Source organism: Crotalus tigris, unplaced genomic scaffold, assembly GCF_016545835.1.
Source record: "Crotalus tigris isolate CLP2741 ecotype Arizona unplaced genomic scaffold, ASM1654583v1 scf7180000024464.508515016:1373766, whole genome shotgun sequence".
Taxonomy (NCBI): domain Eukaryota; kingdom Metazoa; phylum Chordata; class Lepidosauria; order Squamata; family Viperidae; genus Crotalus; species Crotalus tigris.
Genome location: NW_024100635.1, coordinates 550163 through 573589, shown reverse-complemented (window position 1 = coordinate 573589; position 23427 = coordinate 550163). Strand labels below are relative to the sequence as shown.

At 41.5% G+C, this 23427-nt stretch overlaps 1 protein-coding gene across 6 annotated transcripts in view; it reads right to left on the bottom strand.

Annotated features, from left to right (window-relative positions):
• VWC2L (von Willebrand factor C domain containing 2 like) overlaps nucleotides 1–23427 on the bottom strand; it is a 127858-nt gene that overhangs the window by 5664 nt on the left and 98767 nt on the right. The gene's annotated exons all lie outside the window — the stretch shown is intronic.

The following is a 23427-nucleotide window of genomic DNA, read 5'->3' as shown; positions in this document are numbered from 1 at the left end:
TCAATCTCTGTTTCGGTATTCTCAGTACCTAATAGACACTGCCCCTAAGTACCTTAATGCCCAGAGTATTGATAAGGTCTGGTGTGCTTTTAGCCTCCACATAATTCTTCGAATATTGTTTTCTGTCTATTTTTATGTTTCCAGAGGAAACCCCAAATATATTTATTGCACACAAGGAGAAGGAAAAATGGCATATAAGGTAGCATCTGTTGTAAGGAGCTCCCTCTAAAGCCTTGTTTTAATTTTTTTTATCAAGCTTTTATTTTATCCCATTTTACTCTATACTTTCATCTCCTTTATTCTCCTGCTGGAGACTGGCAATTTTATTATTTTTACTGGAGACTGCATTTTTATCATCTCTGCCATGGGAAAAAGGAAAAAGTGGCAGCAGGAGTAGTCTCCACCTTACTCCTTTATTGCTTGATAACACATCACTCCACATAGAAAATACAAGTTATAGAAATAAAAATGATTTTATGTTCTTCTCCCAGACAAGCCCACATCCTGCTGAATTACAAAATGAGGACAGTCTTGGAGCTGAACTGAGTTATAAGAAGGCCAGCCTTAGCAGAACGCCAATCAGCAAAAGTACTTCATCCAAATTGTCACACACACACCCCATTCAAAATTCTCTGGAGCTTATGCAACAGCAAGGCTATGGTGAAGGTGGACAAGTGTCAAACCAATGTGTGTTTTTTTGACACTGAATGAATTTTGGAGAATATCACTTCAGTGGAATGACTGAAAACTCCTGGGCTTCAATCCAAAATGCCAATCCCTTCCACCCATTACCACTAATTTTAAGTGCAAAGGTTCCAACCAGCTGCTGACTTGGAACATGGTTGGCTGGAAGAGTAGAACAACAGATAGGGACCTGATGGAGATTCCAATTTTGACTTTATAGCACTCCAAGAGACTTGGTTGACTACAAATGGAGAGAAGATTTAATTACCAAGCTTCAGTTCCTGGACTGTCCCTGCAAAGAAATTTAAGACTAAAGGGAGGCATCAGAAGGGCTCTTGCCAAGGGCTGGTAAAGACAGGAATTGGTCCTCAAACTCTCCCATTTAGCTGTCAAATTTTCTTATAAATTCTCTGAAATGATTTTAATCAAGATTTATCTTTCACTACATACATCTCCTCATTTTTCTCCTAATATTTGGGCAAATCTCAAAAAGACAGTGATAAACTCAAATCACCCTAAAACCACTGTAATTCTAAATGTCTATGGAGATTCTCAGTCATCTAGGTCATAGTTACCCCAAAGATGCTTTTTCATGAGGCAACTGGACTTTCTTGTTTTTCTTTGAAGACATTTCACTTCTCATCCAAGAGCATCAACTCGGTCACCTACAATATTGCAAAATATCTAACTACCATATTAGCTCTTCTAGTTGGTAACACCACTCATCACATCAATAATTCACACGACTTCACCAGCAAGGTTTGGAAAATAAAACTGGATGCGGATGAGACCATGGTTTGCTATGATATGACTTCCCTCTTCAGTTGCATTCCAATAACTGAAGCTGTCACAGTAGTGAAAAAACGTCTGCTACAAGACAGCACCTTAGGTGACAGAACTAACCTCAGCCCAGACCACATATGTGCCATGCTGGACCTCTGCCTGACCACTACCTATTTTCAATACTGTTGTGTCCTGAGCCTGCAAAAGCAGGCTCGGGACGTTGCATTGGTCCCAGGCAATCCAAAAGCTGCCTGGGACCAGACTGAGCGGCGCCAGTATTGTGCGCATGCGCAGGGCGTGAAAACGCTCTGCTCCTTGTTTGCCATTGTCCGGGTCTCCGGACACATAAAAGAGGTCTGGGTGCCGGTTGTGTTGTTGGGTGTTTTTGTGAGACAAATAAAGAACTGTTAAATGCACCATGCGTGTTCATCATTCGCCCACGAACGAAGGACTTAACACTGGCGACGAAGGTGGGATGCTTTACAAGCTGAAGAAAAGAAAGCTTTAAAGACTTACCCAGGAAGTCCTGAAGAGGGGAAGACGGCGTTGGAATCAGTGTCCCAGCCTGCCAGTATAGCGTCGCTGGAGGGTGAGCTCGGCTGAAAGACCCTTTCCCCCAATAGAAGTTGCAGAGGAGTGAGTGGTGAAGGTTGTAAATGACAGGATGGTGAAGATTGGTCATTTATCTGATTTTGATGTCTCACACCCAGAGAGATGGGAATCCTACGTTACAAGGGTGGAGAATTACTTCAGAGTAAACCAGATTAGAGAAGATGGCTTGAAGGCTGCAACTCTGTTGTGTGTCTGTGAACAGGAAGCTTTTGAAATTGAAGAGAATCTGCTGGCCCCTGTACCTCTGGAGTCAGTAACGTATACTGACTTGAAGAAACTGCTGAAGGAACACTTCCAGCCCAAGTTGTCTGTTATTGCTTGGAGGCACACACTTGAGCAGAGGGACCAGAGGGCAGGTGAATCTGCTAAGGATTTTATTGCGGCCTTAAGGCGAGCAGCCAGACCGTGTGAGTTCAAGGATCTGGAAGAGAGGCTGCGAGATCGCTTTGTATGCGGTTTAAGGAACAGAGACTTACAGCAGAAGATTTTTGCAAAAGAAGATGTCTCTTTCCAAGATGCTCTATGAGAGGTGACAGCTGAGGAAGCAGCAGGCGGGGCAGTGAAGACTTTGTGGCCCACCAGGAGCCCTCCAGAGGCAGCCACCGTCCATCAAGAGGATGCTCGAGAAGGATCGGAAGCGGATCCTGAAGAAGAGGTGGATATGCTTTACCAGCCAGCTGAAAGGAGGCAGAAGGAACATCCAGACAAGGCCCCAGCAGCTCTTCAATGCTTCAGGTGTGGAGGACGCCACAAGCAAGCTGACTGCAGGTTCTGCTCCCCTATTTGCAGAGAGTGTGGCAGGCAAGGCCACATCGCATCCGTCTGTTTGGGTCGCTAGAAGGTCCAACCTTGTGAAGAATTGTGTCTGAAAGGTACCAGGGTCCCCAGCCAACATAGGGTGGGTTTCTGCGCATTGCGCAGGAGTATTTTGAGAACAGGCACACATAAACCCTTAAAGAAGAAACTGTCCATTAATGTAAGGTTGCAAGGGGTTCCTTTATCCATGGAGTTGGACACTGGGTCCGCTCTCTCCATTATTTCTATTAACACATTCAAAAGGCTATGCAACAGCAGTGGCCTTCGAGCCAAACTCAGGCCATCCAATCTAATACTTACAGATTTTCAGAATTCTATGGTGTGTGTTAAGGGGGAGGCCACCCTTAGAGTACAGCACAAGGATTTTGAAGGTCCCCTAGATGTGGTGGTTTTTGGGGGTGAACGCACGAGTCTTATTGGACTCGATTGGTTCGAGGCTCTGGGAATCCAGGTAACTGGGCTGCACCATTTGCAAACGTTGAGCCTGGCAGAAGTCTGCAAGGAGTTTGCAGATGTGTTTAGTTCAGAGCTGGGATCCTACAAGGGGCCTCCCATTTCGCTACGGTTAGACCCAACCATCATGCCCATCAGGGTTAAGCCTAGGAGGGTACCTTTTGCCCTCAAAGGCAAGATTGATGCTGAGCTGGACAAATTGCTCCAGCAGGGCATTTTAGAACCTATAGACTCAAGTCCATGGGAAACCCCCATAGTAACGCCTCTAAAGGCTAATGGGGACATACGTATATGTGCAGACTACAAGTGTACACTGAATAAGACGCTGCAGCAGCATGCTTATCCAGTACCTGTAGTAAGTCACATTCTGGCCTTCCTCAAGGAGGGGGGGTGCATTTTTGCGAAGCTTGACCTGGCACAGGCCTATCAACAGCTACCTGTTGATGAGGCAGCTGCAGAGGCCCAGACTATTGTAACTCACAGAGGGGCCTTCAAGGTCAAGAGACTGCAATTTGGGGTAAATGTAGCCCCTGGCATATTCCAAAGTGTCATGGAGAGCACACTTTGGGGTATTCCTGGGGTCTGTCCCTATTTTGATGATATCCTCATTGCTGGAGAGTCATCTCAAAACTTAGCAGAGAGACTAAGGGCTGTCTTGCTTCATTTTCGAAAAGCAGGCCTTAAACTAAAGAAGGATAAATGTAAGATAGAAGTCACTTCTACTGACTTCTTAGGATTCAGGATAGATGCTCAAGGCATTCACCCTGCTGAAACTAAATTACAAGCTATTCAGCAGGCCCCAAGTCCTAAATCTAAGAGTGAGCTACAAGCCTTTTTGGGGCTATTAAATTTTTACCATGCATTTCTCCCACATAAGGCTGCAGTGGCAGAGCCTTTACACAGGCTCCTAGACAAGTAGGCTCCTTGGCAATGGACTAAAGTCCATGACAAGAGTTTCAATGAGGTTAAGGCCTTGCTCACGTCTAATGCTGTTTTAGCACATTTCAATGAGCAACTGCCTGTTTGCATCGCCAGCAATGCATCTCCTTATGGGTGGGAGCTGTACTTAGCCATCTGAAGGTTGATGGGACACAATTCCCTGTGGCCTATTATTCAAGGACTCTGTCTTCTGCAGAGCGTAATTACACTCAAATTGACAGAGAAGCATTGGCTATAGTGGCTGGCATTAAGAAATTTCATGATTTCTTATACGCTGCCATTTCACGGTCTATACTGACCATAAGCCTCTGCTGGGGTTGTTTACCACTAACAAACAGACCCCACATATTATTTCTCCTCGTATGCTGAAATAGTCCATTTTCCTGTCAGCATATGACTATACATTGGTTCACAAACCAGGAAAAGAAATGGGTCATGCCGATGGCGTGAGCAGATTGCCCTTGAACCAATTGGAACCTGATCCTGCTCCAGCCATCAATATTCTGTCCATTCAGGAATTGCCTGAGTCTCCCCTCAATGCTAGGAATGTGGCTGCAGAAACTGCCACTGATCACACGCTTACATGCGTGCTGACATGGGTGTTGTCAGAATGGCCTGACAAGTGCCCAGATACTGAGTTCCAAAGCTTCTGACACAAGAAGCATGAGTTTTCCACTTTCAAGGGATGCCTGTTATGGGGTAGCAGGGTAGTGATCCCAGCCTCATTGAGGTCTAGAATCTTGGTCTCTCTGCATGAGGGACATCCTGGCATAGTCAGGATGAAAGCGCTTGCGCGCAGCCATCTTTGGTGGCCTGGACTTGATAAAGCCATCGAGGCCCAGGTGCACGGGTGCCAAGTGTGCCAACAGTCTCGGCCTGAAATACCTCAGGCCCCAGTACATAGGTGGGAAGAAACTCAAACCCCATGGTCTAGGGTGCATATAGATTATGCTGGGCCCTTTCAGGGGCAATTCTTCCTAGTTGTTGTTGATAGCCATTCCAAGCTATTCCTGTTTCCTCCACTACTACTGCCAGAATCATCCAGGTGTTGAGAGGAATTTTTGCATCACACAGTCTTCCAGATGTTCTGGTTTCAGATAATGGCCCTCAGTTTACCTCTTCTGAGTTCCAGGCTTTTCTTCAGGCCAACCTGATCTGGCATGCAACATCGGCTCCCTTCCATCCATCCTCCAACGGACAGGCAGAGAGAATGGTGCGCACCACCAAAGATGCCCTCAAGAAACTGACTTACGGTAACTGGCATCACAGGTTAGCAGATTTCCTTCTTGCACACCGCACCACACCATGCACTGCCATAGGGAAGAGCCCTGCTGAACTCTGCTGGGGTCACCGCCTCATCACTAAACTGGACAGGTGCACCCTGACCGGGTGGCTTCTCAGGTATCACAACCGCCGGCACCTAGGAGACTCCAAGTGGGCGATCAGGTCTGGGCACAAAACTATGGGCCTGGTCATCTCTGGGTCACAGCTGTGGTCTGCAAGGTCTCTGGGCCATTGTCATACGAAGTTGCCTTGGGAAACGGCCGTGTTCTACACAGACACATAGACCAACTGGACTCTCGCCCTTCCACTCCTGACTCTGCTCTGGGGGGGGGGAAGGAGGACCATAACATGCATTCTGAGGCTCAGTTTCACCGGCCCAACAGGCCATCACTAGCCAATACTGAGGCTATTTGGGATTCATCCCAAGGTTCTGCAAGTGCTCCAAACAGGAATTCAATGGACAGGGGGTCATCCCACACATCCATAATTACTCCAGACAGGGAGTCACACCGGGGGTACCCACAGTATTCATATATGTCAGATAGTGCTCCAGACAGGGAGACTGACCGGGGGTATCCACACAACTCACAAACTACAAGAGAAAAAGAATTCCAGCAGGAACACTTGCCAAATTCCGCAATTGCTCCCAAAAGGAGGTCAACAGCAAGGGGGGTTGCCATGAAGGCAACTCCTAACTCTGACACCTTGGGCACGTGCTTGGGAGCTACCAAGTATTGGGGCACTTCTGCTACCCAGCAATCTCCATCTGCTGGCCTGGGGTTTGAGGGACAGTGGTCCCAAGAAGGTTCCATTGTGGACCCAGGGAATGCCACCTCTCCTAGGTATGCTGGCTTGGACTTAGAGAGTCCAGCCAGCCAGCAGATGGGCAGGTCAACCAGGTATTTGGGGCAGCAAAGTCCTGGCCTGTTGAGCCTGGTAGGCGAGCAAGTAGGCCAGGCAACCACACCAGGGTCACCTGGGACTTTAGGGCAGCAATGCCTTGGCCTGCCTAGCCTGGTAGGTGAGCAGGTGGGCCAAGCAATATCTCCTGGCCCTAGGAGGTCGCAGCGGGCCAAGTGCCCACCCAAACATCTTAGAGAATTTGTGAAGTTGCTGTCAAGTTCCAAGGGGGCTACTCATAAGGGCCCTGAATAACAGGCAGATTATTTTGTATTATTTCTTGATTTCGGATACATTTATTCCCTAACAGAGTTGAAGGGGGTTTTGCCTGAGGGTAGCCTTGAATATTCCACATTCCGTGCATTTGATTTGTGGAACTATATAACACTCTCCCAATGTATGACGTACATGTATATGCGCAGAGATGTTCCATCTAGGGGGGGAGGGGTGTTGTGTCCGGAGCCTGCAAAAGCAGGCTCGGGACGTTGCATTGGTCCCGGGCATTCCAAAAGCTTCCCGGGACCAGACTGAGTGGCACCAGCAGTGTGCGCATGCGCAAGGCATTAGCTGCCCAGGACCAGACTGAGCGGCACTAGCCTTGTGCGCATGTGCAGTGCGCGAAAACGCTCTGCTACTTGTTTGCCATTGTCTGGATCTCTGGACACATAAAAGAGGCCTGCATGCCGTTTGTGTTGTTGGGTGTTGTTGTGAGACAAATAAAGAACTGTTAAATGCACCATGCATGTTTATCATTCGCCCATGAATGAAGGACTTAACAAATACAGTGAAGGTTTCTACAGACAAAAACACAGCTGTGCCATGGGCTCACCTGTGTCCCCCATTGTGGCCAATCTTTACATGGAGAAGGTAGAAACCAAAGCCTAAACTCCTTCACAGGAATTCCACCCACTCACTGGTATAGGTATGTAGACGATACTTGGGTCAAGATCAAAACACAAGAATACCCATCTGGGGGATTCCTAGACATGCAATTGAGGGGATTTCTAAGAGGATGAACTTTGATAAAATTTCGTATAAAGAATTATTAACTTGGTCAGGTTCAGATTGGCATTTAAAATCTCTAGATGTATTAAGGCAAGAAAATATTCTAGAGTCATGGTTTCAATATTTACAAATAGTGGACAGGTGGACTGTAGATAAGAAAGAAGGAATGACACTAGAAGATGGAAATCTGGTTATTCAGATTAAAGATCAGAGTCAGGCCCATATAAAAAGAATTTACAATGCTTTAATAGAATTAGACTCTGAAACCGAATTGGTTAAAGACTGTATGATTAAATGGGCTCAGAATATCCAGGATCCGATCCCATTGGACTTATGGGAGACAATTTGGATTAGAAATGTTAGATTTACACAAGCTCAAAATTTGAGGGAAAATTTTTATAAAATGTTTTACAGATGGCATTTAGATCCTAAAAAATTATCTTGTACGTATCCAAATTTACAACCCAAATGTTGGAGATGTGGTAATATGGATGCGACATATTTTCATGTTTGGTGGAATTGTAAAAAGGTAAAGGCTTTTTGGATTATGATTTTTAAAAGGAAGATAAAGTTCACCCCTCAATTATTCCTATTGGGTATCTTTGTGGATTTAAATGACAAAGAAACTACTTTAATGTTGAATTTATTAACTGCAGCAAGGTTACTAGTAGGCTCATATTGGAAGAAGGATTCATTGCCTACTTTAGAAGAATGGATATTTAAAGTTTCTAACTTTGCAGAAATGGCAAAAATTTCTGCTTATTTGAAGGATCATACACAAGAAAGATATATTATTGTATGGAGAAGATGGATAGATTATAATCAGAAAAAATATGGGACTATAAAGTTTCATTTACTTTATGAGTAAATTTTATAGTAACTGTTGTAGAGATTTGTTTATATGACTTAATTTAAGGGGAGTTAAAGGTTAAGTATGATGTTTTTTTTTCTTTTTTCTTTCTTGTTTTCCTTTTTTTATTATTGTTAACCTTCTTATTAATAACCCTGTACTCTGCTCTGGGAAGCGAGGGGGGAGGGTTGAGGGTGGGTGGGTGGGTGAGTGGGTGGGTAATGATAATATAGTCATGGTAAATGTTTGGGCATTTCCCCTATGCTGCGTTCATGTGTGTGAGAGGGATGAGAGGGGAGGAAGGAGCAGGGAGGAAGTAGGATGGTTAGAGGAGAAGGGGAGGGGAAGAGAGTAGGAGGGGAGGAGAGAAAGAGGAGGGAAGTAGGGAAGGATTAGAGAGGGTGGACACGGCCTGGGGGGAATGGGCAGGCGGTACCAATGGTTAGGAATTTATTTTAATTGAATTGTATTTTGTATGAATAAATGAAAATTAAAAAACTTTTTAAAGTAAAAAAAGATCAAAACACAAGAATTGGAAGCATTCACCAAACATATCAACTCAGTGGACAGATACATCAAATTCACACATGAAGATGTTAAGGAAAATAGTCTAGCTTTCTGGACTGTGCTGTATACATTAAGGAAGACAGAAGCCTTAACACTAACATTTACAGAAAACCCCCACACACAGAGCAATATTTACATTTTGATTCACACCACTCACTGGAGCACAAAATGGGAGTTATCAGAACCCAACACCACAGACCTGAAGGCCTGCCCACCAGCAAAGAAGGAAAAGAAAAAGAAATAAAACACATCACGCAAGCCCTCAGAATGTGGGGCTATCCCAAGTGGGCCTTCATCAAATCTCAAAAAGCAGGAGCTCCTCCATAACAAATTAAGAAAACAATAAATGAAGCAACATAGTCATTCCATACATTCAGCTCAGGAGGATCTTCAGCCAACACAACATACATGTACATTTCAAACCCAAGAATACACTAAGGCCAGTGCTTTTTTTCAAAAAAAAAAAAAAAAAAGGTGCCGGAACTCACACATGTCATACAACCCGCCTTGCCTACCCTACAAGGTTCCACCCAAAAAAGGTGCCGGACCTCTGTTCTGGGCGTTCTATGAGAAAAAAAAAAGCCCTGACTAAGGCAGAAGCTTGTCTACCCCAAGGATAAAACACCAAGACGCAAACTGAGCAATGTGGTATATGCAGTACAATGCAGTGAGCCATGTGCAGATCTGTACATTGGGGAAACAAAACAACAACTTTTATCCCTGTCCCTCTGATCAGTCAACTCAGAATAACTCCAGAGGGAGTTATTGGCCAAAGAATCCAACCTACCCCCACAACATTCAGGGTACTAGTTCCATGTCTCCACAGCATGTGAAGACTTGTGGTTTCCATAAAGGAAAGCAAGAGATATCTTCTTTTTAAGACTCATCCTGACATCTTTCTGGTCACCTCTTCAGACAAGAGTAATTCTAGTACCTTGAGATGAGATTGTAACCCATTACTTAATTCAAGAAAGGTATCTTGGTCATGCTTTGCTTTTATTTGCCAAAGCATTGTGAAAGCTTCTGTTAGCACTTGGTGAGAGGATAGCTTCCCTGCCTTTTCTTCATCTCTCTTCTGACTTTATGATCATATGATTTTACCATTTATGCAAAACCTGTGATGGAATGAGCTTGTTTTCTCTTTTGTACTGCTCCACTCCCACCTAACCCCCCCCCCCATGTAATTGTAGTGGCACCTCTTGAATTAATAAATTGTAGCTAGTGCTTCATGGAGATATCATCATTGGAACCACCCATTCTACGAGTAAAATCTGTCTCAACTAGACCCAAACTTGGGCTCTGTCCTAATATTCTGGAAAATGGGCAATTAGTAAAATAATATCCTGATTTTGGGGGAAGCCCAAATTCCACATACACCTTCCTAAACCATCCAGAAGTAAGATCACCAGCAACATACACTTTCTTAAACCATCCAGAAGTAAGATCACCAGCAACAGCAGGAACAACAACTTCATTCTTGCTGCTCATTGCAACTACAGAGACATTAAACTGTCTATCAAAATAGAACTGTAAAAATCTAAACAATCATTAGTTTTAATACAGAAAATGTGAGCTGCTGCACCAGGTCACCAGAGAAGCGGAGGAAGGAAATTTTGTTAATAAAAAGATATAGATGTTACCTACATAATATGCTTGATTTTAATTTCTTAGCTTGCTAAGCCTGAAATGTTTACAACAGAAAAACATTCTGACCTGTTCTAAGGTTTCTGCTTTATCAGAGACAGAAGGGCATGGTCTATGCAAAAGGCACATCTGAATATATCTATGATTGATAGAAGATCCCTGGATGACTTTTGAGCCAACCGTTTTCTCAAGAGAAAATGCTATGAATGCTACCTTGAGCTTCTGAAAAAAAAAGAATCATTTTGCTCACAACACAAGAGCACAGTAGAGAACAGGAAGCATTTGACATTACTCAAAGCATCTCCATTTCAGAGAAGACCTTTCAAACATTAAATTGGGAATAAGGGAGTGTACAGAAAGATTGATGTCTTTCTTATGATGTAATGGCTCTGTTGTCTGATTTTCATTGGCTAACAAAGTTTATAAAGCAATGCTACCAATTTCCTAATGCGTGGCACTTCTGGACGTAACTCTGCCAGTGTTCCAGATCGTTGGCCACCCAGCTGTTTAATTTGATCAAATAAAGTGCTGCTTGATCAAGAAGTCTCCGCTTGGGTTATCTGATTAGAGTGATATGGTATCTCAAGTTTAAGTAAGGGACCTGGACCTTACAGCATTTTAATTATTATTTAGTGTTTTAATTAATGAATTGCATTGGCATTACATCTGGAAAAGATATGAAGTGACTGATGCATTAATCTGTTGTTTAAGTTATTTATTAATTAAATGTTTATGCCTCCCATCTCTCCATAAAGTGATTCTGTTATAATTTATGCTTTTAGACCCAATCCTTTCTAAGCGGTGGACTGAGAAATCAAGCAACATCCATCGAACAACCCACGCTGGATCTGGGTGGTAGATTGTGATCCATAACCTTTAAGGGAGAGGATTCCTTCTTTAATGGATTGATTTGTACACACACTCACACACCACTGCTATGTAAATTTCTACATACTTTTGTCCAACCCTTCCCCCAGTATGAAATGGAATGTGCCAGAGTAAGCAAAAGTGCTCCTGCAATTAAAATATTTAATTCTGTGCTGCAGTAACATCTAACCTGCAGGAAGATATTTGGAGCAAATCACTAACTATATGAAACCAGAATTGCTGTGCTGCCACAGCTTTTTATCACAAATGATTTACAACATCATTGGAATGATTTGGCAACCGTAATTTTACCCTCTGCTTGCATGACTAATCATGCCTCATCCTAGACTGTAATTTAAGCTTGCTTATCCTGTTCTTTTTTGAACAATCAAATGCCAATATGCCAACCAATATAAAAATGCAAACGAATAGAGCGAGTGAAGACAATGTTTCCTGATGCTGGCACCTCTTTTGGTTACCACAGTAAGAGCCCAGTTCCACCAAGGACCGCTGTTGAGGAGAGGCTCTGCAGTTGCTAAATTAACATTAGGATAAGTTCCACAGCTGAGAACAATTATGATAAACAGCCATTCTTTTTCAAAGTAAAACACCAGATTGCTGTGGCATCTTGGAAAAATATGTGTGAAAGCAAATTGGAAGCAAAAGCATGTGGCTTAATTGTTTTTAAAGCATATGGCAGATTGCTAGTATTATGCACATTTAAAGAGTGCACATCAGATGCCATAGCAGTTCCAAAAACCAGCAGAGATTAAACATGATTTGTTAGCTAAGGAATCACTCTGCTAGTCAGAGACCTCCATCAAGAATTCAGAACAATAAAGCAAATCCGAGAATAAGCACCAAGGGAAAGCAGGAAGATATCCTTAGTACTGAGTATAGTAATAGATTAAAGTCTCTGAATAGAACACTGTAAATTTCTTTGGAGTATTAATATGATCTGACTCTTATGCAGTTTTTGATGTGGTTACTGGGAAGAAAAAGACTTTCTGTATCTCTGTTACTTGATACCATTATTTGTATGATAGCTAACTTCAGAACAATATGAAAAAATATAAAAATGTAGGCAGTGCACAGTATTTTAAGAAAATAATAGCAGAAATACTTTAATATTATTATCTCACAACACTAATTTTAAATCTGTTGCTTACTGAGGTCCTTCCAACAGCTTCCCATCATCCAATTGTGACTTGAAAGTAGAAAGCTGGGAGGAATATATAATTCAAAAAGCTGTTTTCCATCAACTTTTGCTATTGAAATATATGGATATAATCTATTCAAGAATGGAAAAGTAACCATGACCAATTCTATCATTACTGTTTAAAGTCATTTTTTGAAATGTGCATCTCTTATGCTAAACAAAACCAAGATATATATATATATATCATATATACATATATCATTCTAAAAATGGAAAATATCTGACATTCAGCATAATATTGCAGAGCAGATTTCCAAACCAAGGAACACAAAAACTGCTTAGCTAGGGCTTCCGGTTCCGGTTCGCGGCGGTGTGGTTGAGCAAAGGGAGTCGTCCCTTTGCCGATCGAGTTTCCCCTGCTGGTAGACCCCTTACAGGGTCGAAAAGATGCTCTGGAAGAGCGTCTACCGTTGAGGAGGCTTCTCACTAGTTGAAGAGGAGTGGTGGCGTCCTCTGTGCACCGAATATCTCCTTTGGGCTGACAGGGTAAAGATTGGCCAGTAAAATGGCCGATCATTTAGCTGCGCCAACCGCAAGCCACAAAATCAGCTAAGCAAACGGACCCACCATGGAGAACTCGGTGAGACTTTCCTTTTACCTCTACTTTCTTTATGCCTGTGAAAAGTTTTTTTTTCTTTTGGAATTACTCCCTTTTTTGATGAAGCGGCTTGTTAAATGGGGGAAGAGAAACACAAAGGATTAAACTTATTTTTGTTTTGATGACTGATTTTATTTTTGGATATTGGGAGCCTCAAGAAAGTTTTTTATAATATTTGGAGAATATTGTTTGCTTGTACCTTTATGGTGTCTGGAAGGATTGAACATCTGATTACTTTCTGGGGGACACCTTTTGATAAACTTATTCATTGTACTTGGTATTTTTTTCTTCGCTGGAAAGCTTTCATTTTGTACAAAGGAAAAAGGCAAGGAAACTGGGAGGAGATGGATATTGTGATCGCTCTTTAAATATAGTCTCCTCTAAAAGGATAAAGACTTGAAAGATAATAAAGATGGAGGAACCCGGTGTAGACTTTTACAAGTATATTCTGGGTAAAATTTTGGAAAATACGGATAATTGCTTATTCAAAAGAGATTTCTTGGTATCGACAAGGAAAAAGACAAGGTCTAAGTGAAACATCAGTTTATACAGTTTATTGAGGTGGAAGAAGTAAACTCACAGTTGGACAATCAATTGATTTTGGAAAAATATTTGACATTAATGGACAAAGGACTTATGATAAGGAACTAGATGATCTCACTTCAGAAAAACAAGTTGATCTGCAGACGCCATTTGAACTTGAGGTAGAGGAAAAATTATGGGAAGAAGAGAAACATGTGATCAAAGAGGACGACATAAAAGAAGGGACTTTAAGTGAAATTTATTCAATGTTAAAAGAAAGGGGAAATGATGATCTGCCACGAGCCATTCAGACTAACTATAACTTTTATATTAACTTAACAAAATGCACAATGGGAGGTTTTTTTTGTGGAGTGTATAGTGTGGCAGGCGGAGGCCCGATTATGGAAACCTGTTTGGATTAGAAAGAAACCCAGAATAAGATATAAATATTAAATCTGATTATAATAATGTGGTAATGGCCTTATAGCGATCTGGATTGATTTGGACTTGGACTATGTTAAAAGGGCTTTATATGTTTTTGATACTAGAGATGGTATAATGAGAAAAGAACTGAAATATGGGAAATGATGGAATTAATTATTGGAGATTTGGAGAAATAATGAAAAACAATAGAAGATTGGTGAGAAAGAGAAGAATTTACTTTTGGAGTTCATAATGCTTAAATAAAAAAACACTTGGGGCACCTGAATAGTAAATGAATATGTTAGTTTAAGATTAAATATTTGTAAAATTAAGAGAGCATGATACAGGATTTTTGGGATGGATAATGAATTTGTAAACTTTTATTGATTTTTAGTTCGCTAGTCGGACAGTTGACACATAGCGACTGACATCACCTGCCTTGAGGATCAAGGTGATTCTAAGTGTATAAAATATACACTAGAAAAGTTTAATTAAAAAAAGATCAAACAATGAGTCATTGGGTCTACAATATAGTGGCCTTTGTGCAATATAATCCCTACCAGGGAGTGTTTTAATCAATAATTAGATAGCATGTAGTATATTTGGCATCTATATGTTACAAAATTTGTATCCTTTATCTGAAAAATGTAGGAAAAAAGAGTATTTAGTAAAGAACTTGTTTATATTTATCAAGCAATTACTATGATCAGTTTTTGAATGATTGTAAAGCAACATTTTTTCTTCTTCTTCCATTCAGTTGTGTCCAATGCTTAGAGATTGCCTAGACAATTCCCTGCAGTTTTCTTGGTAAGGTTTTTCAAAAGTAGTTTGCCCTTAATCCTTCTCAGTTGACATTGTGCCTAGACTAAAACCCACAATCTCCGGGTTTCTAACCTGAAGTCCTAACCACTATACCAAACTGGCCATCTAAAGCAAAATTAATAACATTCAAAATAAGTCATTGTGATTCAAACTAAAATAAGCCTTAGAAAATTAACCAGGATCATGGATATACTGTATATACAGAATAATAGCATGTATAGAAATCTCTATAAGAGTCATCAGCAAACTACGTATTCCTAATCCTGTTAAATCCTGAAAAATCTCCAAATCTCATCAGTAAAGCTTCCTTAAGAAGATTAACAACCATAAATCCAGGCAAGGATTGTGAAAGATTCATTTCTCAGCCAAAATGAGTGACCATAGAAATCAGACTGCCCTGGCCTGGCCAGAACCTCTAAGAACAAATGTATATTTCTGTGAATCTTTCAGTTTCTCTGTGTAACATGCCATGTAACTAGCTCCTTCAGGAATTAGTCAAGTCTTTAAAATGGATGCTGAAAAGAGTTCATGAAAATAGAACATTTGAAAATAACCATCTCAGTTTGTTTCAGGCTCAAAAATCTGAACCTTTATTTAATTAAACTTTTCTAATTCAGATTCATGATAGGATACTTAGCATCATGTGAAGTTACATTCTGCATTGATGCATCTGTCAAAATGTAATAGAATCTGTTAAATAATTGATTTTTTTACTCAGGTGTTTATGGATCAGATTTACTGTTGAACTGAAAAAGAAAGATTAGGTTTGTGAAAGTAGTACCCGTATTTGCAAGATACAATAGGCTTATTTACACATTAATAAAATTAATCACAAAAGACTTACAGTTAAACATCACCTCAGATGACATCACTCCAAAATCTGTTATTCTCGTGCAGTCATATATACAGAAAAAGATTGTAAGTCTCCATTAACCTCCTAAACAGAAGAAGTGAGAACCCCTTTCCAAGATGGCGGCAACAAAGGAAGAATTGTTACATCATGGGGAGAAAAGTTGCTATTAAACTAAGTATTAAACTAAGATAAAACGGTAGGAGGGGAGGTGAAGAGGGAAAGATAAAATATAGAAAAAGAAAAAAGACTGAGATGAGAAAAGGAAAGATTGGAGAAATTAGGAGGAAAACATCACAAAGGGCAGCAGCCCACAGGGAACTTTGCCTGCTGAGAGTAGCCCAGCTGCACCCAAGAGATCAACCCAAGAGATTGGAGGCCCATTGAAGTGAAGTGAACAGAGAGGTGAACCAACTATGGGCAGCAAAACGAACTGGCAAAGAGGCGAGTGATTGGGGCCAGCTGCAGAGCAGAGAGGAGAATCAGCTGTGGGGCAGAGAGGCGAGCTGACTGAGGTCAGCACAATGACTGGCAGAGAACAAAGAGGCGAGCTGGTGAGATAATGGAGTAGGGAGGAGAGCCAGCTACAGAGAGGAGAGCTTACTGTGGATCATCTAAGTCAGGGGTTGGCAACCCGTGGCTCCGGAGCCGCATGCAGTTTTTTCATCCCTCCACTGTGGCTCCCAGTCCTCCACCCAATGCTCTGCCACCTTTTGTTTGTAAGACTGCACACGGTGGTGGAGGAAGTGACGGAGGACCATATCAGAACTGGAAAGAAGGTGCCGCGTGGGTCCGATAGGAGGCACGGGGAAGTGTTCTGCCAAGCATCTTGTACAGAGCCGGGAAACGGCCGGGTGCAGGGAGCTGCCAATTCCGCTGCCATGAGGCTTGTCAGATTCCTCCCAGTGGCCATGATCCCCCCAGCCAGCCAGCCAGACACCATTGCCTGACCTACCCCTCACCTGGCCAGCCAGCTGGCACAAAGTCTCACTGCTCTTCTCCTCATTCTCCTCCCCACTCTGCTCCATTGAAGAAAGCGGAGGCACAGCAGCAGGATTGCTCTCAATAAGGCGGGTGCACACAAGCGAGCAATGCACCCGGCTCATATTGCTTGAGAGCAATCCTGCTGCTGCATCTCTGCTTTCTTCAACTCGGATGGAGCCGAGGAGCTGCTGGGGGCCTCTTGAGTGGGAAGGATGAACTTTTCTGTTGGGCCCATGCCTGGGATATGCCCTGCCGCTGCATCCCAAACTCCACCTTTGCTGCTGGGTGCTCTGTGCGGGGGAGGCAGGAGGGAAAAGTGGCAGCAGGGCATACTCCATGTGGGGGAGGTAGGAGGGAAAAGCAGTGGCAGGGTGTGCTCTATGCGGGGAGGTAAAGGAAGAAAACAGTACCGGCAGGGTGCTCCGCGTGGGAGGGGGGTAAGCAGCAGCAGCAGTGGTAAGCAGTGCTGGGGGGGGGAAGCAGCAGGGTTTTGTGGCTCCCTGCGGGAAAAGGGTCCAAATGGCTCTTTGAGTGTTTAAGGTTCCCAACCCCTGATCTAAGTGGTCCTGTTTGCTGATGGAAGCATCATATCGGTACAACGGACCAGCAAACGGGAGCAATGTGGCTGCGGAATAAGGTGCAGTGGCAGCACACCAGGGAGGAGAGCCAGCGGCAAGGGGCATTAGAGCAAATTACAGCCTGAGAGCAGAGTAGAGGGCAGCGTGGGAGCAACAATGGGAGGCTGTCATTGGCAGTCGAATATTGCAGCACAGCGGACTGGTGACTGTGAACAGCAATGGAATTTAATGTAGACCAACGGTCGGGGGAGGGGAGAACAATGTGCACTGAGAAAAGCAGGGAGAGCTGAATATCAGGTAGAAAATGAGGGAGAGCTGAATAGCCAGTAATGGCAGGCAAAAAGCAAGTAGAAAGAGTGGATAAAAAGACAACTACTACAGAACACAAGACAGTCGAAAACTAGTAGAAGAGAGACTTAAAAACAAAACAAAACCCTACAGAACACAAGGCAAAAAATAAAAGCTGAATAGACAATAGAAAGTGCAGAACATATACAGGTAGAGAAGAAAGGGATAAATAAAGCTCACGAGAAGGCAGGGAAGAAAGGAATAATTGTAGAACATTCCACAACAGGAAAAGGAATTAACCTTGCATTTAAACTCCACTCAACACTGAACATTTTAAAATTCAATATTCTAAAATGAACTGCTAGAACTTTAAAATTTTAAACTAGACATTTTCCCCTAAATTTTTAAATGATTTGTTGGAATATCATATTCTAAACTGGACATTTTTCCCCCTTAAACATCTGTGGTAAAACCTTCTACATTCTCATTTTCAATTTTTTTAATCTACTCATGTAAAAAGAAATTGATGTTATTGTGATCTGCAAAACATGTTCCATGTATACGCTTATGCCCATAGACAACCCAAACAATATATGTACCAACTGTAAACTGAATTACTAGAAGAAAAAATAAAAGGTCTAGAAGAAACTCTAAACCACTCTGAAACTCAATCTACAAAATGAGAATCCCAAAACCTTGCAAGAAGAATATAAAAAAGATGTTAAGATTCTGGAGAGAGTGCAAAGAAGAGCAACAAAGATGACTAGGGGACTGAAGGCTAAAACATATGAAGAACGGCTATAGGAACTGGGCATGGCTAGTCTAGTGAAGAGAAGGACCAGGGGAGACATGATAGCAGGGTTCCAATATTTGACGGGCTATCATGGGGGGGGGGGTGTCAACCTATTTTTCAAAGCACCTGAAGGCAAGGCAAGGAATAACAGATGGAAACTGATCAGGGAGAGATTCAACCTAGAAATAAGGAGAAATTTTCTGACAATGATAACAATGAACCAATGGAACAGCTTGCCTTCAGACGTTATGGGACTTCATCACTGGAAGCTTTCAAGAATAGACTGGACTGCCATCTGTCAGAAATAGTGTAGGTCTCCTACAAGGTTCCTTCCAACTATTTCTATTCTATTCTATTCTATTCTATTCTATTCTATTCTATTCTATTCTATTCTATTCTATTCTATTCTATTCTATTCTATTCTATTCTATTCTATTCTTATTATTATTTTATTCTAAATTTTAAAAAAAACCCAAGTCAAAAACTTCTGAAGGAAACAATGAAGAGATCAATCAATCTGGTCTATTATAGTTCAGAATTATTTACTACAAATAGCTAAGAATACTATATTACTTTTGAATATAAATTTTTCAAATGCGATTTTTATATACAATAAGTAAGAAAAATGCACCTGCCAGTTGCTATCTTTCATCAGACACTGCCAATATTGATGGGAGTTTTAGTCAACATCTATAGGGCAACAACCCCTTTATGGATTACTGCCTTGTGATGGCGAAGGGGCTTGTGTAACTCAATGAAACTATAAGCTATGCCGTGCAGGGCCACCCAAGACGGACAGGTCATAGCAGAGAGTTCTGACAAAATGTGATCCACTGGAGAAGGAAATGGCAAACCACTGCAGTATCTTTGCCATGAAAATCCCATGGACAGTACTAAAAGGCAAAAAGATATGACGCTGGAAGATGAGCCCCTCAGGTCGGAAGGTGTCCAATATGCTACTGGGGAAGAGCAGAGGGCTAGTACTAGTAGCACCAGAAAGAATGAAGTGACTGGGCCAAAGCCGAAAGGATGCTCAGCTGTGGATATATCTGGTGGTGAAAGGAAAGTCCGATGCTGTAAAGATTTTTTCTCCATAGGAACCTGGAATGTAAGATCCATGAATCAAGGCAAGCTAGACGTAGTCAAAAAAGAGATGACAAGACTGAACATCGACAGCTTAGGAATCAGCGAACTAAAATGGACAGGAATGGGTGAATTTAACTCAGATGACCATCAGGTATACTACTGTGGGCAAGAATCCCTCAGAAGAAATGGAGTAGCCTTCATAGTCAATAAAAGAATAGGAAAAGCAATCCTGGGATACAATCCCCAAAATGACAGAATGATCTCAATTCGAATCCAAGGCAAACCATTCAATATCACAATAATCCAAATCTATGCCCCAACCACTGGTGCTGAAGAGGATGAAATTGACCGGTTCTATGAAGCCCTAAAGCACCTTATAGAATTAACACCAAAAAATGATGTCCTTATCATCATGGGGGATTGGAATGCTAAGGTAGGAAGCCAAAAGATAACCGGAATAACAGGCAAGTTTGGCCTTGGAGTACAAAATGAAGCAGGGCACAGGCTAATAGAATTTTGTCAAGAGAATACTATGGTCATAACAAACACTCTTTTCCAACAACCCAAGAGACAGCTCTACACATGGACATCACCAGACGGTCAACATAGAAATCAGATTGACTATGTGCTCTGCAGCCAAAGATGGAGAAGCTGTATACAGTCAGTAAAAACAAGACCAGGAGCTGACTGTGGCTCATATCATGAGCTTCTCGTTGCAAAATTTAGGCTTAAATTGAAAAAAGTAGGGAAAAGCACTAGGCCACTCAGGTATGAACTAAATCATATTCCTAATGAATATACAGTAGAGATGACAAATAGATTTAAGGAATTAGATCTGATAAACAGAGTGCCTGAAGAACTATGGATGGAAGTTTGCAACATTGTACAAGAGGTAGCAACTAAAACCATCCCAAAGAAAAAGAAATGCAAGAAAGCAAAATGGCTGTCTGAGGAAGCTTTGCAAATAGCTGAGGAAAGAAGGGAAGCGAAAGGCAAACGAGAAAGAGAAAGATACACCCAACTGAATGCAGAATTCCAGAAAATAGCTAGAAGAGATAAGAATGCCTTCTTAAATGAACAGTGCAAAGAAATAGAAGAAAACAACAGCATAGGGAGGACCAGAGATCTCTTCAAGAAAATTGGAGATATGAAGGGAACGTTTCATGCAAAGATGGGCATGATAAAGGACCAAAATGGCAGGGACCTAACAGAGGCAGAAAAGATTAAGAAGAGATGCCAAAACGGACTTCCGGTGGTTAAGGCGGTGGAGATGGCGGCTACTTTGTAGCCGTCCTCCTGAGATGGTGTTAGATCCGCGGAGCACAGCGTTCATCAGCTGGCCCGCGGCTCGCAATCCTCTTCCCGGGCGAAGGGAAGGGTAGAGATCGCATGAATAGAGGTAGAACCTCTTAACCTTCCCTGGATTTTTATTTTAGGGGGGTAGAAAGAGTGCTCCCTCGGAGTTCATTGCCTTCTCCGCCTCTCAGCTGTCTTTGTTTCTTCGGAAACAAAGCGAAACGCCGCGACCATCTCCGTATTTAAAGTAACCGTGAGTAATTTTAAACCGGACAGAACTGTTTAAAGGACTTTATTTATAGTTTAGCTTTATTTTATTTTTTTTTTTAGTTTACTTAGTTTATTTAGTATGTGCTGATTTTTTTTTATTTTTTGAGCTTTCTTTTTTTTTCTCGCGGGCGGAAAAGTGAGAGTGAAAGTAAAATGGCGTTTTGAAAGTTTTTCTGTTGAAAGACGGACTGGCTGAATTATTGCTTAATACTGTTTTCTTTTTTAAGTTTTTTTTATCTTCTGGGAGTTTTCTAAATTGATTCTATTTTATTCTATTTTATTTTATTTTTAATCTTTTGGATTTTTTATTTTTTACTGGTATTTTTATGAAGAAAGGAAGATAAATTAAAATGGCTTCAAAACGACAACCAGCCACTACAGCTCCTAAGGTAATCTCTTCTCCTGTTACTTCTACTGGGCACCAACAACTTAAAATAATACCCTCAGTGCAGCAACCTAAAACTACTCCACCTTCACCTCCCCCATCTGGTACATCAGCACAAGACATTAAAGAAATAATGGTAAATGCTGTGTCACAGTTTAGGGAGGAAATGAAGCAAGTGTTGGAACAGAATAAATCTGAAAGTAAGGAAGAAATGAAGCAAGAGATGAAGGAACTTTTAGAACAGAATAATACTATTTTGAGGGATGATATACTTTTAGCTTTATCTGGAGTGGCCTCAGTGGTCGTGAAGCTGGACTCTAGAGTGGAGGAAATTGAAGAAACAGTAGAACTTTTGGATTATAAATTCCAAGATATGGAAAAAAAAGTGGAAGCTTCACAAGATGATATTCTTATGTTCCAGTATAGACAGATGGAATATGCTTTGAGAATAAGAGGCCTGAAAGAAGATAAAACCCAAGACTTGATGGAAATGGTGATTAATGACTTGGCTGTTATTTTGAACATAGATAAAGATGAGTTACGTGGGGAAGTGGAAAGAATTTATAGAGTTAATTCTTGGATTGCAAAACAGAAGAATCTGCCTAGAGATGTGGTGATATATTTTGCTAAGAAGTCTTTGCGAAACCAGATTTTGCAAATTTTCTACAACAAAAGATTCCAGATTGCTGCCAAAGATATTATTATATTAAAGGAAATTCCACCTAAAATTTTAAGAAGCAGAAAAGATTTTGCTTTTTTAGCAAATGAACTTAAAGCAAGACTGATGCCATTTAGATGGGAGATTCCGATGGGTATTGTCCTGAGCCATGTGGGGACACGTTATAGACTTAATACAGTTGCTAAAGCTAAGGATTTTTACAAAACGGTCCTGGGTGCAGGCTCACCTCTGCCCATGATGCACAAAGTCTTGAGTGATAAAGAGATGGAACAGAAACCTGAAGGTACAGGTGCGATGACTGCTGGACAGGTGGTATGGATGTCCCAAGCAGAGGTTAAAGAACAGAGAATGACCCGTGCAGCACATAAACGCAAAGAAAAAGAACAACAGAAAAAAGAAAAAGAAATTAAAGAATCTACTCAGCAAATTGTCTCAATGCCGGTGGGAGGAGCAAGACCCAAAAGCTCTGCAACATACTCTTCAGTAGCAGAATTTGAGGGGATCTTCTCCAGGCTCAAGGCCAAGGGAGATGGCACAGCTCCTGACCTGGAATGTTAATGGATTAAATATTCCTCAAAAGAGAAAAAAAATCTACCATTATTTAAAGCAACACAACAATGATATTATCTGTTTGCAAGAAACTCATATTACATCTAAAGACCAAAAATATTTAAACAATCCTCGTTTGGGATCTCATTTTGTATCCCCCGCCCCTGGGAAAAAAGGGGGTGTGGTAATCTATGTTAAGAAGAATTTATCTGCTATCCTGTTAGAATCAGATCCTCATGGAAGATATGTTATGCTTGAACTTGGTTTATATGGCAAGAAAATTCTTATCGTGGGGCTGTATGCACCAAACCCGCAACAGGAGCAATTCTACAGGTTGCTACATCAGAAAATAACCTTGTTGGACTATAGATCTGTGATTTTAATGGGAGACTGGAATGGTGTCTTAGATATACAAAAGGATAAAAAAGGCTTTTCTACTTTTTTTAAACAGGCTAAGCTACCTAAAGCCTTCTTTGACATGAAAGAAGATTGGGAATTGAGAGACTATTGGCGTGAACGTAACCTGGAAGAAAGGGACTTTACCTTCTTCTCAGATAGACACCAATCTTTCTCAAGAATTGATTTTTTTTTTATTACAACAGATTTATACAACAGGGTGAAGAATGTAAAATTTTTTCCTAGGACATTGTCTGATCATAGTCCAGTTTGGATGGAACTGTT